At 40.0% G+C, this 12,641-nt stretch overlaps 1 protein-coding gene and 1 long non-coding RNA gene across 4 annotated transcripts in view; one reads left to right on the forward strand and one right to left on the reverse strand.

Moving 5' to 3' along the window:
• Positions 1-5,548, reverse strand: part of LOC123036218 (activating transcription factor 7 interacting protein) — a 97,679-nt gene extending 92,131 nt beyond the window's left edge. Inside the window, exon 1 of one of the 3 annotated variants that reach the window (XM_044455287.1) lies at positions 5,418-5,548. The gene's annotated coding sequence lies outside the window, so the exon portion shown is untranslated. Of the gene's footprint in view, positions 1-4,938; positions 5,209-5,246; positions 5,380-5,417 lie in introns of those variants that run through there. The other 2 variants (XM_044455289.1, XM_044455288.1) reach the window with 2 other exon arrangements.
• Positions 5,549-5,790: 242 nt separating this feature from the next.
• Positions 5,791-11,904, forward strand: LOC123036219. The gene is made up of 3 exons (XR_006417106.1): positions 5,791-5,858; positions 7,709-7,853; positions 11,147-11,904. It is a non-coding gene; the product is annotated as an uncharacterized LOC123036219 (long non-coding RNA).
• Positions 11,905-12,641: the final 737 nt, after the last annotated feature.

Raw genomic sequence — 12,641 nt, forward strand, 5'->3', positions numbered from 1 at the left:
GGAAGCAAAGTACCCGGAGGAGGGGTTTCTCTACGGCGGGCACCCCATCTGTGGAATGCGCTCCCCAGAGAGGTCTGCTGGCGCTGTTGTTATTTGTTTTTCAGCGCCAGGCCAAGACCATTTTATTCAAACAGTATTTTAATAATCTTTAATATTTATAGTTTTAATTATGCAGCCAGTGTGTTTCCAAGTTTCAATTGTAATTGTAATTCTATTTGTTTTATTTATTTGTTGTTGTGAGCCATCCCGAGGCTGTGTAGCAATGGGGATGGCATATAAAAACTTTAAATAAATAAATATTAGCTATTAGTATTTAGAAAAGCTCGTTAATAAAATATGAAAACTTTAGGTTTTCTCCCTAAACTCACCTATTTAATTTTTTTCTAATGAACTTCAATTTTTAAAAAAGCTTTAGCCTGAAAGCATTTATCTACTGACTCAAGATATTACAAGGTTACAATTTACATCCCAAATTCATGAAGTTGAAAATTAGTGGAAAAAGAAAAACCACTTTCGTGAAATGTTCTTTTCCAGCTTTTTTTCCAGGCTTCCTCTACTGTTACACAGTAGTATGGTCATCTACATATTGTTCTGAAGTCCAAATAACCTCAATTTTCTTCACCACAGGAATGAAACTATTCTCGACCTCTTTTTCCTATTTGAAACCTATCAATACATTTGGCTAGCAGGTGATGAAAAAATAACCATTTCTAATAATGGGCATAATTAGGTCTCAGTAAAATAAGCTTGCTACTATATTAATTTCATAACTATAACAAATTGTTTAAACAACACTATTGTACAAGCTAATTACTAATGGGTTACATTCCAACATGGGGCATAGATCTTACAGTGGTTGCAGTGTGATTCTGTGGAGCTATCCCCACTTCCCAAGCCCTGTTCACTTGCTGTGACCAAAGTACAAGGGGGGGAGGGGATTTTATCCCTCTCCAACAGAGAAAATTTACTAAACCAATTCAAGGACTGGCATATACTTTTGGACACCTTTCAAGGTACACTGTAAGAATAACAGCAGTTAAGATCCTGTATAAGAGGACTGGGCAGCACATGACTTGGCATGGTATGTGAAGTCCCTGTCACAACCCTCATCTCCAAAATCACATGAAAATGCAGCTCTGAAATTTGAGTAAGATTCTGATGGGGTTTCTTGTCATTTACCACTTTATATAATTCTTTTTCTGACTTGTATAGGCATCTCTCTACTCCTCAAACTTTTCAACCCCTGCTATTGAACCTTGATTGCTGCTTAGAATGCTTAATTTTGATGGGATATTTTAGTTCTGGTGTGGTATTTCTGTAAGCATGAGGAAAAATGTTGCACCACTGATTCATTTCTTACCACAGGGGCAGCACTTAAGCCACTTTTTGTGGTATACTCTTAGTTTGATGTATTTTTCAAGGCTGCGCTACCAAGTAGGAAGTGTGTTGCAGTTTCTCACTATCTATATGCAACACAATATACTACACCAGCTTGAGACTGGCATCTGAGTAACCAAACAGGAGGTACCGCATTCTTGAACAACGCTTTTTTAAAGATATACGTAAGCTTGGAATGACAATGGAAAAGAAGGAAGCGAAACAAGTAAGTGAAAAAGGACCATATCTGGTACTGTCCAGTCCCTCCTCCATATCAGTGTCTATTTTTCTTCTTTCAATCAGTTCCCTTCCCCCACTTCTTTCTTTCTCTAGCTGTCAGTTTCTTCCCCACTCCTTATTTCTTTGAGGGAAAGTTTTCCTAGAGTGTAGCTGCCAACAACCAAAAGAAAGCAAAGGGACTGCATGATATTAACTTCTTATGAATAAATGAACCCTCCAAAATGAGATCCAACCAGGCAGTCCATTAAATTAGTAAGATGTACCTCGTTCAAGTTGAACTACTACAGTACTGGTGCAAAAAAACTAATTAAGAAACTTGCTTGGTTTTCTATTGTGGGATTTACAGTGAAAAGGCCAATATACCACAGCACTGTGATATCGAATTCTCCTAATCAAGACAGGCATGCTGTCTTTCCAGATACCCCATTCTATCTCCCACCTCCACTATTTTTACCTCTCCAAATAACCAACCAGCATGCTTTGGCCACTGTGCATGTTCAATCCTTTTTAAAAATATTATTTTTAAAGGATGGGCATATTTTGGTATTTTTGCAAATGTTAGGGTTCTCCCAATCCTGCCAGTATCTGTTTTGTGAGCATGTGATGGTGCTGTGACCACATAAGAATCAGAGTTTGATGTATGTTATGTGTAATATAACAGCAATCAGATTCAGGTTAACATGCTTCAGTTCATTCTGGAAGTTGCAACTCCTGCAGGCAATAGGTTGAATTACAGCTTGGGGACTATTATGTCATGCAAATCCAGCAAGCATATATGATATGTGAGACCAACAAACATGGCATAAACCTAATTCTCATGTGTTTCCTATGTAGTCATGAATATGTAATATATTAGCTAAATCTGGAAACATGTACTCTATTAACTGAGCACAAGGAACAGCATTCAACACACTATTTTTACAGTATTGTAACACCTTTATTTTCACTTTTAGTACGTTAAAATTGTAACAAAGCTCAATTACCACCTTTGAGAATATTGGTGAAAAGTAGGAATCCACAACACATGCAACCATGGCAGCCGACCCAGGAAGTTGAAGAGAACTTAGGGAAGGAAAGAGATCATCTCTCACTTTATGCTAGGGCTTATTAAATAAAAAGGAAGAGTAAAAGCAGTTACTTAGTCTACTTAGGATAGACTTCTGCTTTTTGTTATCTTTGTGGCCCTGGTGTTTCCACTGCAGTATCACCAGGGTCTCAAATGAGTGATCAGTTGACTCATCAATTGAACACTGCAGCCAGTTACAGAGATCAGAAAAGACCAGCAAACAAAAGAGTACCCAAATTACTAATTAAATGCATAAATAAATGGTCAACTCCACTCAGCCCTCTAACAGAATGTGACCTACCTTACAAGGTAACTATCAGAATGTGGAAAATTATGTTTCTAACAGTTCTGAACTCCTTGGAGGAAGGAAAATATAGAGATGAAGAAAATAGACCATTCTCCATAGACCTAGTTAGCAGTCTTTATGATTGCTACTCTCACCTCAATTTTCCTTATTTACAATCCAGGTGTATATACACCAGCCTTCACCAAGGTTGATAGATACCATTTAAAAAACAAAGAATACATAAGAATGCAATCCTATTGATTAACCCTTGCCACTCAGAAGCCCCCAAGTCTCTTATAATTGTAGGCTGAAGCTGACGGTGTAGGAGAAACATCAGAGGTTACCTTTGCATCCCTGTCCACTACCTGTATATCTTCAAATCCCCTTATATTTTTACTAGACAAGCTTTTCAGTGCATTTAATATGGGCACTTTGGAGCAGGAGGAAAGGAGGCCAGAAGTTTAGGATAGCTCATACCCTGGCTTCAATTTTCTCCAATTCTCCTTTTGCATTCACTAGAATAAACTCGACTTTCTGACCTTGGATAGAAAGCATGTATGGTTTCTCCACACATACTGCATGAAGAGGCTAGGGTGGGATTCTCATTACCCCTTCTGAAGGCAGAAGATTATCTCTGATTTCAAAGAGCTTATATAAACCATCTTATGGTTCCTGAAATTCTTTCCCTGAGACATGTTCTCTAAGCAACAGTGCTTAAGGAAGTAACACTGCAGAGGGTCAGAAGCACTCATGGATTGCCCACATGGGACTGTTCCCTCTTCATACCTGATGTGTATTCACAAGGCCTAAGACCATTATATGGCCTCAGGATCCTGCTCCCTATTTCTTTCCAATGCTACTCCTACCACTTTATCAAGTAATGAAAGCAGATGTAATATAGATAAAGAAGATACATACAGACCTCCTATTCCCCCATAATAGTTTGGGCATGGCTTATCTGTTGCCGTGAGGAATGAAGGAGAGTGACTAAGGCCACAATTTAACTGACTAAGGATACAAATCTATTTGGATTGGGGGAAACACTTTACAACCCCCAGTATTTCCCACCTAGCTAGCTGGACAATGCTAAGAGTTGTACACTTTTCTCCTAAATATGAATAAATTTGTGCCCTTAAAAAGGAACCCTGGAACAGAAAAAAGATATCAGATGTCTGCTCAAATATGATTTTTGGATTCAAGTAATTTTTCCTGTGCCTTTAATTATGAAACATTTGCTGGATGCTTGAAACAGCTTTTAATGAGCCATACTGACAGGCTTTATATAGCACTTTCCAGTTTTCAAAGAATTGTACATGTGTTAATCTGCAATATAATATAATCTACAACATGGTAAATATTCCTGTCCCCTGTTGTAATTATTGATGAATTCTTCTACACTTCACAAATATATTGGTTTATTTAGTTAATACAAAAGGTTATACGCAACTCAGCAAAGTTTTCCCCTTGCTTTCCACATTATGCTTTTAACAGCATCATTGACTTATTGTGTTTATTGTTGCCAAAAAGTCAATTTCCTAATAAAAGTGGACACAACCACACTGGGCTGACAAAGGTTGTCTCATAGCAACCACTACTGCTGCAATATAAAAAGTTCATCCAGAGTGCACAGAGGAACTACATATAAATTAATGCTACATTACATAGTTCATATCCACAAGGCAACTACTCTCCATGGGGCCTACTTTCGGCTAGATTAATCCTTTTTATGAACAAACAGGATAGAAAGCGAGCAGCTCATAGTTCAGCCAACTAAATAAGCAGAAAACATAATATTATAGTGTTGTTAAGGCTTCAATCATATCTCCACTTTCCCGACAGTACACCCGGCTGAATCATAAAATTAAAACTCTTAATTTAAAATCACACACACACACTTGTGATTGGTGCCTTTAGGCTAACCAATCCATGCCAGGCGTAAATCGAAATGAAAGGATAAAGCGATACTAACCTATGCTTCCAAAGTTCAGCTTATTCGTCGTCGTGCGCTGAAAATGCAATCAAAATGGCCGCTTCCTCAGAGCGACAGTTCCTCGTGGCCAATAGCGGTGACTCCTCCCCGCTCAACAAAACTAGAAACAAGAATACGCGGCGCGCTTCCACACTGCGCATGCCCCGACCAAAGTATTTCCTGTGATCATAGAGTAGCCTGCCACCCAGCGAGACTAGCTGGACGGAACAGGAGGGGGCCGAAAATATCCAGAAGCAACACAGAACCAGCAGGAAACCTTCAATTCGACAATAAGAAAAACAACAAACCTTTCGTTCAGAAAATGCTGCCTCAGGCGATCCACTTCAGTTGCTTTGTAGTAAATTAATCGTTGGCCACTGCTGTTTCCGACTTAAAACCTGACCTGCTGCACAGGGACCCCGCCCGCTCCCTCCCTCGCTCCGTGTCTCTCGCTCGTTCCTTCTGAGTGTGAGCAGTACCTGCGTGTGCGGGTCTCTCCTTCGCCGGTGCTTCAGAGCGCTGCCCACAAGCGCTTCCGTCTGCTTCCACTGCCGCCGCGGATTCAAAAAAAAACAGACTACAGCACGCGCTGGGCCGTTATGCAAATGAGTCCGGGTCTCTCCTCCCACTCATTTCGACCACACCTCTTTCGGAGAAGCGGACGACCGGATGTGCGAACTGCTTTTTTCGCCGGCCAATCCGCAAATCTGCCATTTCGACGGTTATGCAAATAAACCACAATTAGTTAGCATATTTTGCGTGTGGCTCCTCCCACTTAAGGAAATTATTGGTCAGAGCATGCGGCAGCTGCTAAGGGATTTAAGGTGGAACGGGAGGGAATCTTTGTCTCCAGTTCGAAAGAGAGACTGATGCTTATGGTAGGATAAGGTGATACTACTTGTGAAGCTGAGAGAAACAACGTAAGATATTCTCTTCCAGACGTGGTGTTAGCTGCGTACGTGTAAAATAAACGTGTGGCAGGAGTGAAGTTCTATGTTTTAGACTGTGCTTTGGATGAGTAAAGGAAGCCACAGCCTTGAAATTAGAACAGCTAAGCGGGGAGGGTCATGGATAGGACAGCTTGAACGATTTTAATTCATAAGGTTGCTCATAAGGTAATTCATAAGGTTTAATTCATAAGTCACACTGGGTAGGTAACAGGTTAAGTAAAGTACATAGTAGGTAAAGTACATAGAGGCTGTCTTTAAAGTTTCCCTCTTAATAGCTGTCTTTTCTTTGGACCATCCTATATTGTCCCCACATGTCCAGTATTAATACTTTCTGCTCACACAACTTTAGTTGCTTTAAAACCTTAGAAGTGTTTACTCAGAAGTAAGTACAGTTGAATTCAGAGGGGTTTACTTCCAAGAAAGTGAATAGGATTTCAATTCCTTAAGAACTGCTCAATAAGATAATTATTTAAGTGACGTGCTTTATCTATGGTTGCACAGGGTCAGGTTGATGATAATTATCAATGTACTCTGCTGTTGGTCCCCAGGCCAGCCATTTTGCATTAAAAGACCCAGTAGTTACTTTCACAGGATTTTTATATCTTAGCTTACGTGTTTGCCTCTGAAATGCCACTTACCCTGTGCAATACTGAATACTTAATGTTCCAGTGTTTTGTTGCTGAAATAACAGACTTTTGAGATATAATTTCTTTTCTCATAAATTGTGTTGATATTGCCAACATTTTAAAGACTTAAAATGATAACTGCATGAACAATCCTGTGCTATAAAGGTTTGGGAGGTGCTAATTTGCCTTTTCTCTTTTAAGAGCAGGCTGGGGGGGCGGGGGGGGAGTCTGATGCAATTCAGAATTGCTCCATTTTATTTATTTATTTAAAACATTTCTATGCCGCCCCATTGTAACAAAGCCTCGGGGTGGCTCACAACACATAAATACAGAAGTAATAAAATAAGTACTAAATTATACAATAAATAACACACCCCCATTTTGTCCAGTGGGGGAGCACAGTTAATTCTTTATATAACCTGTTGGCTTCACCACCACCACCACACGGTTTCTCTCATGCCTTTTCCCACTGTCCTGCCAAACTGCTCCATTGCAAAAGTATAATTGGATATACTGAGATTCATGTGAGAATGGCTTTGGTGGAGTTAGGAGTCACTGGGAGGATACAACATTAGGAAGAACAATTGTTGGGTACCCAGTACATTCTGTGTATATTCATCTAGAAAATAGTTTTAAAAATATATATTTCCTGCCAGGTTCAATATCATATCAGCACTCCCAGCTGGGCTGTTGTATTGTGTAATGACAAAGGAATGCTCCTGAGAATAGTGCATTTTTTGTCATCCATTACTAGTAGTAATGTAGTGCATTCTGCTTTAGACTATTGCCTGCATATACTGAACAGTAAGCACAGTAGCAGGATATCTGTTTATTCTTGCATTTGCAGTCTTCATAAAGCAATTTGCTAGAAGACTAGTAAATTATTAGGCTGGGTAAGAACAAAGGGGAAAAGGTGTAGTAGCTCTGACCAGATTCCCTCTTCCTGCTCCGTGTGATAAGTGTGGGTTGGCTGTAAATATACATTAATGATTTGTATTGCAGTTTAAATTTTGATTGCTTTCATTTGTTTAAAATATTTATATACTAATTTTAATTTTAGTTCCCAGAGCACTTGACAACACTTTATAAACTAAAACAGCATTAAATGAGTATAACAGTTTCAAGAAAAGGTAATGGTTGGGAAAAGTCGGGATAAGAACTGACTTTTTTTTCCTTATCCTTAATCATTGAAAGCACATGATCATTGATACATGACTTACTAAAAGGAAAAGTCATTTCAGAGGCTGGGCATCACCACAAAGAAGACCTATTGCTGACAGATGACTCAGCTGGATGAGATACAGTGGTCTAACAGGTCTATATAGTAGAAGGCAATCAGGTAACCTGGTTCGAAGTTGTTTAGAACTTTGCATGTCACTAATATCCTTGATTGTGGTTTAGTAACAAACTGGCAACCATTACAGACTTACTTTCCCAGAAAACTTAGCAGCCTCTGTACTAGTGACAGCTTCCAACCCAACCTCAAGGGCAGCCTCACAAGGAAGGGATTAGAGTAGTCCAGACCTGAAGTTTCTAATTGAATATCTTTAAATTGAGTATTTAGACTTGCATTGATCAGGATTGTAAGCTGGCATTTTATTGAGGATGAAAAAAACAACCTTACATTCTTAAACCTGATTTAGCAAAAGTAAAGCCCTACACTCAAATGCTTTACTTCCCCCAGGTACCTGAAAGTGTAGGACATAAAGGAAGAAAGAATATCAGTTAGGAAGACATATGAAAAGATTAGAAGAGAAATAGGAAGGAATTAAGTGCCAGTTAGATGGCAAGTTAAAGGAAACATGTGCCTAAAATGCTCTAAAGCTAACTAATTAAGATCTGCCATGTTTAGGGTACAAAGCCTAGATTTGAGTTTATACTAACTTATGAGTTTTATAATTTTAGCTTCTAGTAGGCTGGCATAGAGAGCCAGCGTGGTGTAGTGGTTAAGAGTGCAGGACTGGGACTCAAGTGAACTGTGTTCTAGGCCCTTCTCAGCCATGGAACTAATTGGATGATTTTGGGCCAGTCACAGACTCTCAGCTCATCCTACCTCAGGGGGTTGTTGTTTGTGGCAATAAGATTGAGAGCAGGAGAGCGAGTATTACGTAAGCTGCTTTGAGCTTACGTAAGAGAAAAGGGTGGGATATAAATCTAATAAAGTCCTGAAACATAGTACACACAGAGCACTTATGCTAAAACCTATACTTTGAACTCATACTTAGGACCCAGTGCAGTGCAACTTTGCTCCATCCCTAGACTTGATGGCAGTGAGAGAATAGGAAATTAGAAAATGGCTGTACCCACCCACATTTTCCTTTCTGTTGTTCTGCATTAATGTATTGACAAATGGCCAATAGTCTCAATAGTGCTGAGAGATTCAAAATGGCTTATGACTTATTTTTGGAGACATGCCTGAGGCTATCCATGAGGCCATGGATGAGGCATTTCAATTAATTATGTCTAGATTTAACTCTAGCCTGTGCACTTGATAACAATACTGCATTACATTACATTTCACTACTTTTCTAAGTTAGCAAAACATTTGCCCAATTTACAGAATCTTGCAGGAATAACAGGCAATTAAATAAGCCTATATTAATCTAGTGAGTAAGTAAGAAGAGAGTAAAATTGTATTATCACTTTAGGTTAAAATAAAAAATCCTCTATTAGTTCATATAAACCAGACGTACAAAGTGAGGAATTGTGTGCAAGCATGGCTTTTTGTGGACATCAATGAGCATTGCAATGTTTCCCACATTTTGCCCTTTTCTGTGCTGGGAGTGGCATGAAGTTCCCTGTATCTCCCAATACAAAAAGAATTTGTCTGGCACTGGGAATAGCAACTGATACACCAACATTGTCATATCCATAGCAAGATTATTCCATGTTTTAAGAATACAGATTGGCTTTGAGTAGCTTGCACCTCTCTGTACAGGTGGTACACACCATGCAAAAGAACTCAGCTGGCACCACCAGGAGCATGTTGCCAGCACTGGCTAAATCCATGGCTTTGTGTGGCATACAGTGTTCCAATGGGGGCTTGTACCATGTGATAGCAGTCTGCTAATGCTAGTAGGAATAGATGTTCTATCTGGTCAAATCCATAGCTAGAGGTTTCAGATTTTTATATAAACAGGTGTAGTATGTGTAAAGCTTTAATATCAACAGTGCTATTTTACTTGGCCCTAGTACGGTTAAGTACAAAAATAATGAAATTTATTTAACATGTACACTGTTAAAGAAGATGAGAAGAAACAAGTTTATATTACTTTTAGGAGGCTATTTAATATCTTCCAGGGAACTAATAAATATAGATGCATAATAGATAAGTTTAGTAGCAAATAATGGCATTGCATTTTATATAGCAAGTGCTATATAAAAGTGTTTATATAGCACTTTTTCCTGAAGGCATAATCCCTTTCATATATATCATTTTGGTAACTGATACAATAAACCAGTAACATAGACAATGTTATCCATCTCCCCCCCCCCCCCCCACACACACACAGTTATAGATTGGGGAGGGATTGAGGTTGAGAGAGAGTAGCTTGTGGGAGGCTACACAGTTTGCTTTGGTTGAAATTTCATAGACTAATACAGCTGGAAGGGGCCATGAAGGCCATCAGGTCTAACTCCCTACTGTTGCTGGAGACTAGTTTACACCATCCCACTAAGATGGCTGTCCAGTTTCTTTTTAAATGTCTCCACTGTGGGAGAGCCCACCACCTCTGTAGGCAGCTGGTTCCACTGTTGTATTGCTCTGACAGTGAGGAAACTTTTCCTGATATCTAGGATTTCACAAGTTATGCGTAAACACAATTACAGCAGCTCCTGTTTTCTAGGAAACATCTGAGATGCTCTAACAGTATTTTATTATGCCACATTTAATAATTTGATTATCTGGATTTACAAGTTGAACTGTTACTACAAGAACGTAGAAAAAAATATACTGACAGTATCAGAATCACATCAATAGCAGAACAGTTTCTTAGGATCCAGAGTAGTTCTGGGAAAAGCCAACTGAACTATTTATTGCTCTTCTCATACATTTCTTAGATTGAACTTGAAAGGAGTCTCCAAGCTCCTTGCTTTCAGAGGCTTACTCTGGACAACTATTTAGATCATTTTTTCCCTTAAGAAATCCAGGCCAAACCCAAGCAAAGGAAACTGCTTTTCAGTTTTCTCAGTTGAACATGGCTCAATATATTTTATGTATTTGTTTATTCAAAGTATTTCAGCAACACTTTTATTGGCAACTCACAGCAGTTTACAACAATAAGAACACTGCAGACAAAAATAACCAAAATCAATAAAATCATTAGAGGATAAAAAGCCACAGAAGAAACAATCATTTGAGCCAAACCCTAGACAAAAGAGGTAGGTTTTATAATTAAACCCTAATATACTTGGCACTCGTGTTCTATCATTTTGGACCCCTAATTGAGAACATTTGGTATTAAAATTACCATCTGAACTTGTATAATGATAGAGTGGACAACAAAAACCTAAACTAGGTTTCTTAATTGAGCTTAGAAGCAAATTGCCAAGAGGTATGGAACAGGCTGGGTGGTTCCTGAGGATCAGGCTTGCAGTGATAACTCTCCTCCTTACCATTTCCTTCTCTCACAGACTTTCAGGTTTCCGAGGAGACACCATGGGGAGGAATAGAGCTTCTCTCTTTAATGGCCTCAATCATGAGCCAAGTTCAGTACACTGAGGTTGTCAAGCAGTCTCTGTCGCACAAACACGGCTCGTGTCTTAAAGCACGTGGATGAGATGGAGCTGACCAAGCACACTTGCCACCTGCTCCAGAGGGGACTGCCTGATTCTTGTTAAGTGTGTGTGAGGGGGGATCCGATGTTCAGTGCTACAGAAAGGAGCAACAGTACCCAGTTGATTTCTCCTCTGCTCCTCCATGTGCACCTGAAGAAGCACCTCCTGCTCATGAGCATGGAGAAGAATCAGTTGGGAGTGGTGCCTGGCTGTCAGCTCTGCCACTCAGTTAATTCCACTCCCTCCACCTGTGCCAGAGAAAAGCCCCTCTTTTATATGTGAACAAGGTGGGTGGCAGTTGCTGATTGGTGACAGCACAGAGTAGTTGATTTCTCTGCTCATCTCCTTTTCTCATTTTCACTTGGGAGACAGGGTCCCCAACCCCACAGCAACAAAAGAGGAGGCAGACCTCATCCCCTTGTTCTTGCTTACCAGAGAGGTGTCCTCAACACCTTTCAAGCATCTGTGATGAAGGGGGAGGTTGCACTCATCCCCCTTCTTGCTTCCACTTAAAGAAATGTCCTCAACCTGGTGCTTGCCCTCTTTCTCTCTTCTGCCTGCAAGAGAGCAGTTCCCAAAGGAGCATCCACCTAAATGCCTTTCTCATAAGTAGAAGTGACAGTGGGGGGGGGGGGGCAGTGCTTATCTTCACTCTCATTCCTACTTTCTAGAGAGGTCTCCCCAACATACATTCTATGATAAGTGGGAACAAGACTGGAGACAATGGGGAAAATAGCAGAGTGGGGCATCCCACAAATGAACACTGCTATGCAGCTGACTCTTGATTCTCACCCCTCCTGCTCATGAATGGGAGGCTTTCTGGAGTGTGCCAAGGAAACAGTTAAGCAGTGCTGCTCCTTTCCCGGCTGATTTCCTGCTCCTGCCCTAGAAAAGATGTTTAGGATTTAGACAACACAACAGACGAACCACAGTTTTAAAAAAATCACTGTGCCTTGTCATGTCCCATGAACCTGCCCTATATGAATTGTCAGTTGTCATGTCTTAACTGAGGAGGCAAAAACCACCTCTCATGATCAGCAAGGAGGTTTTCAGATCCTGTCAAGTAGGAATTTGGTGCCAGAAGCATCTTTCTCCTCTTACTTCTATGCAGGTTGCAGTTTTGTTTCACAAGTAATGGTAGAGAGAAGTAGAAAAATGGAATACAGCAGAGCCAGAGACTTCATTTCTGCTGCAGGAATCATCTCATGCTCCAGAAATATCACTATCCATTCTTGCATTCCTTCTGGGGGCTGAAAAGCAGAAGTTGCTGCATACAATGCAGCAATGCTAGCTTAGGCAATTTTAGTTCCACAATAAGGTGCTTTGTGTACTGCTATATCATTCATCTGTT

This window comes from Varanus komodoensis, unplaced genomic scaffold, assembly GCF_004798865.1.
Source record: "Varanus komodoensis strain SLA01 unplaced genomic scaffold, ASM479886v1 scaffold8, whole genome shotgun sequence".
NCBI classification, from domain to species: Eukaryota; Metazoa; Chordata; class Lepidosauria; order Squamata; family Varanidae; genus Varanus; species Varanus komodoensis.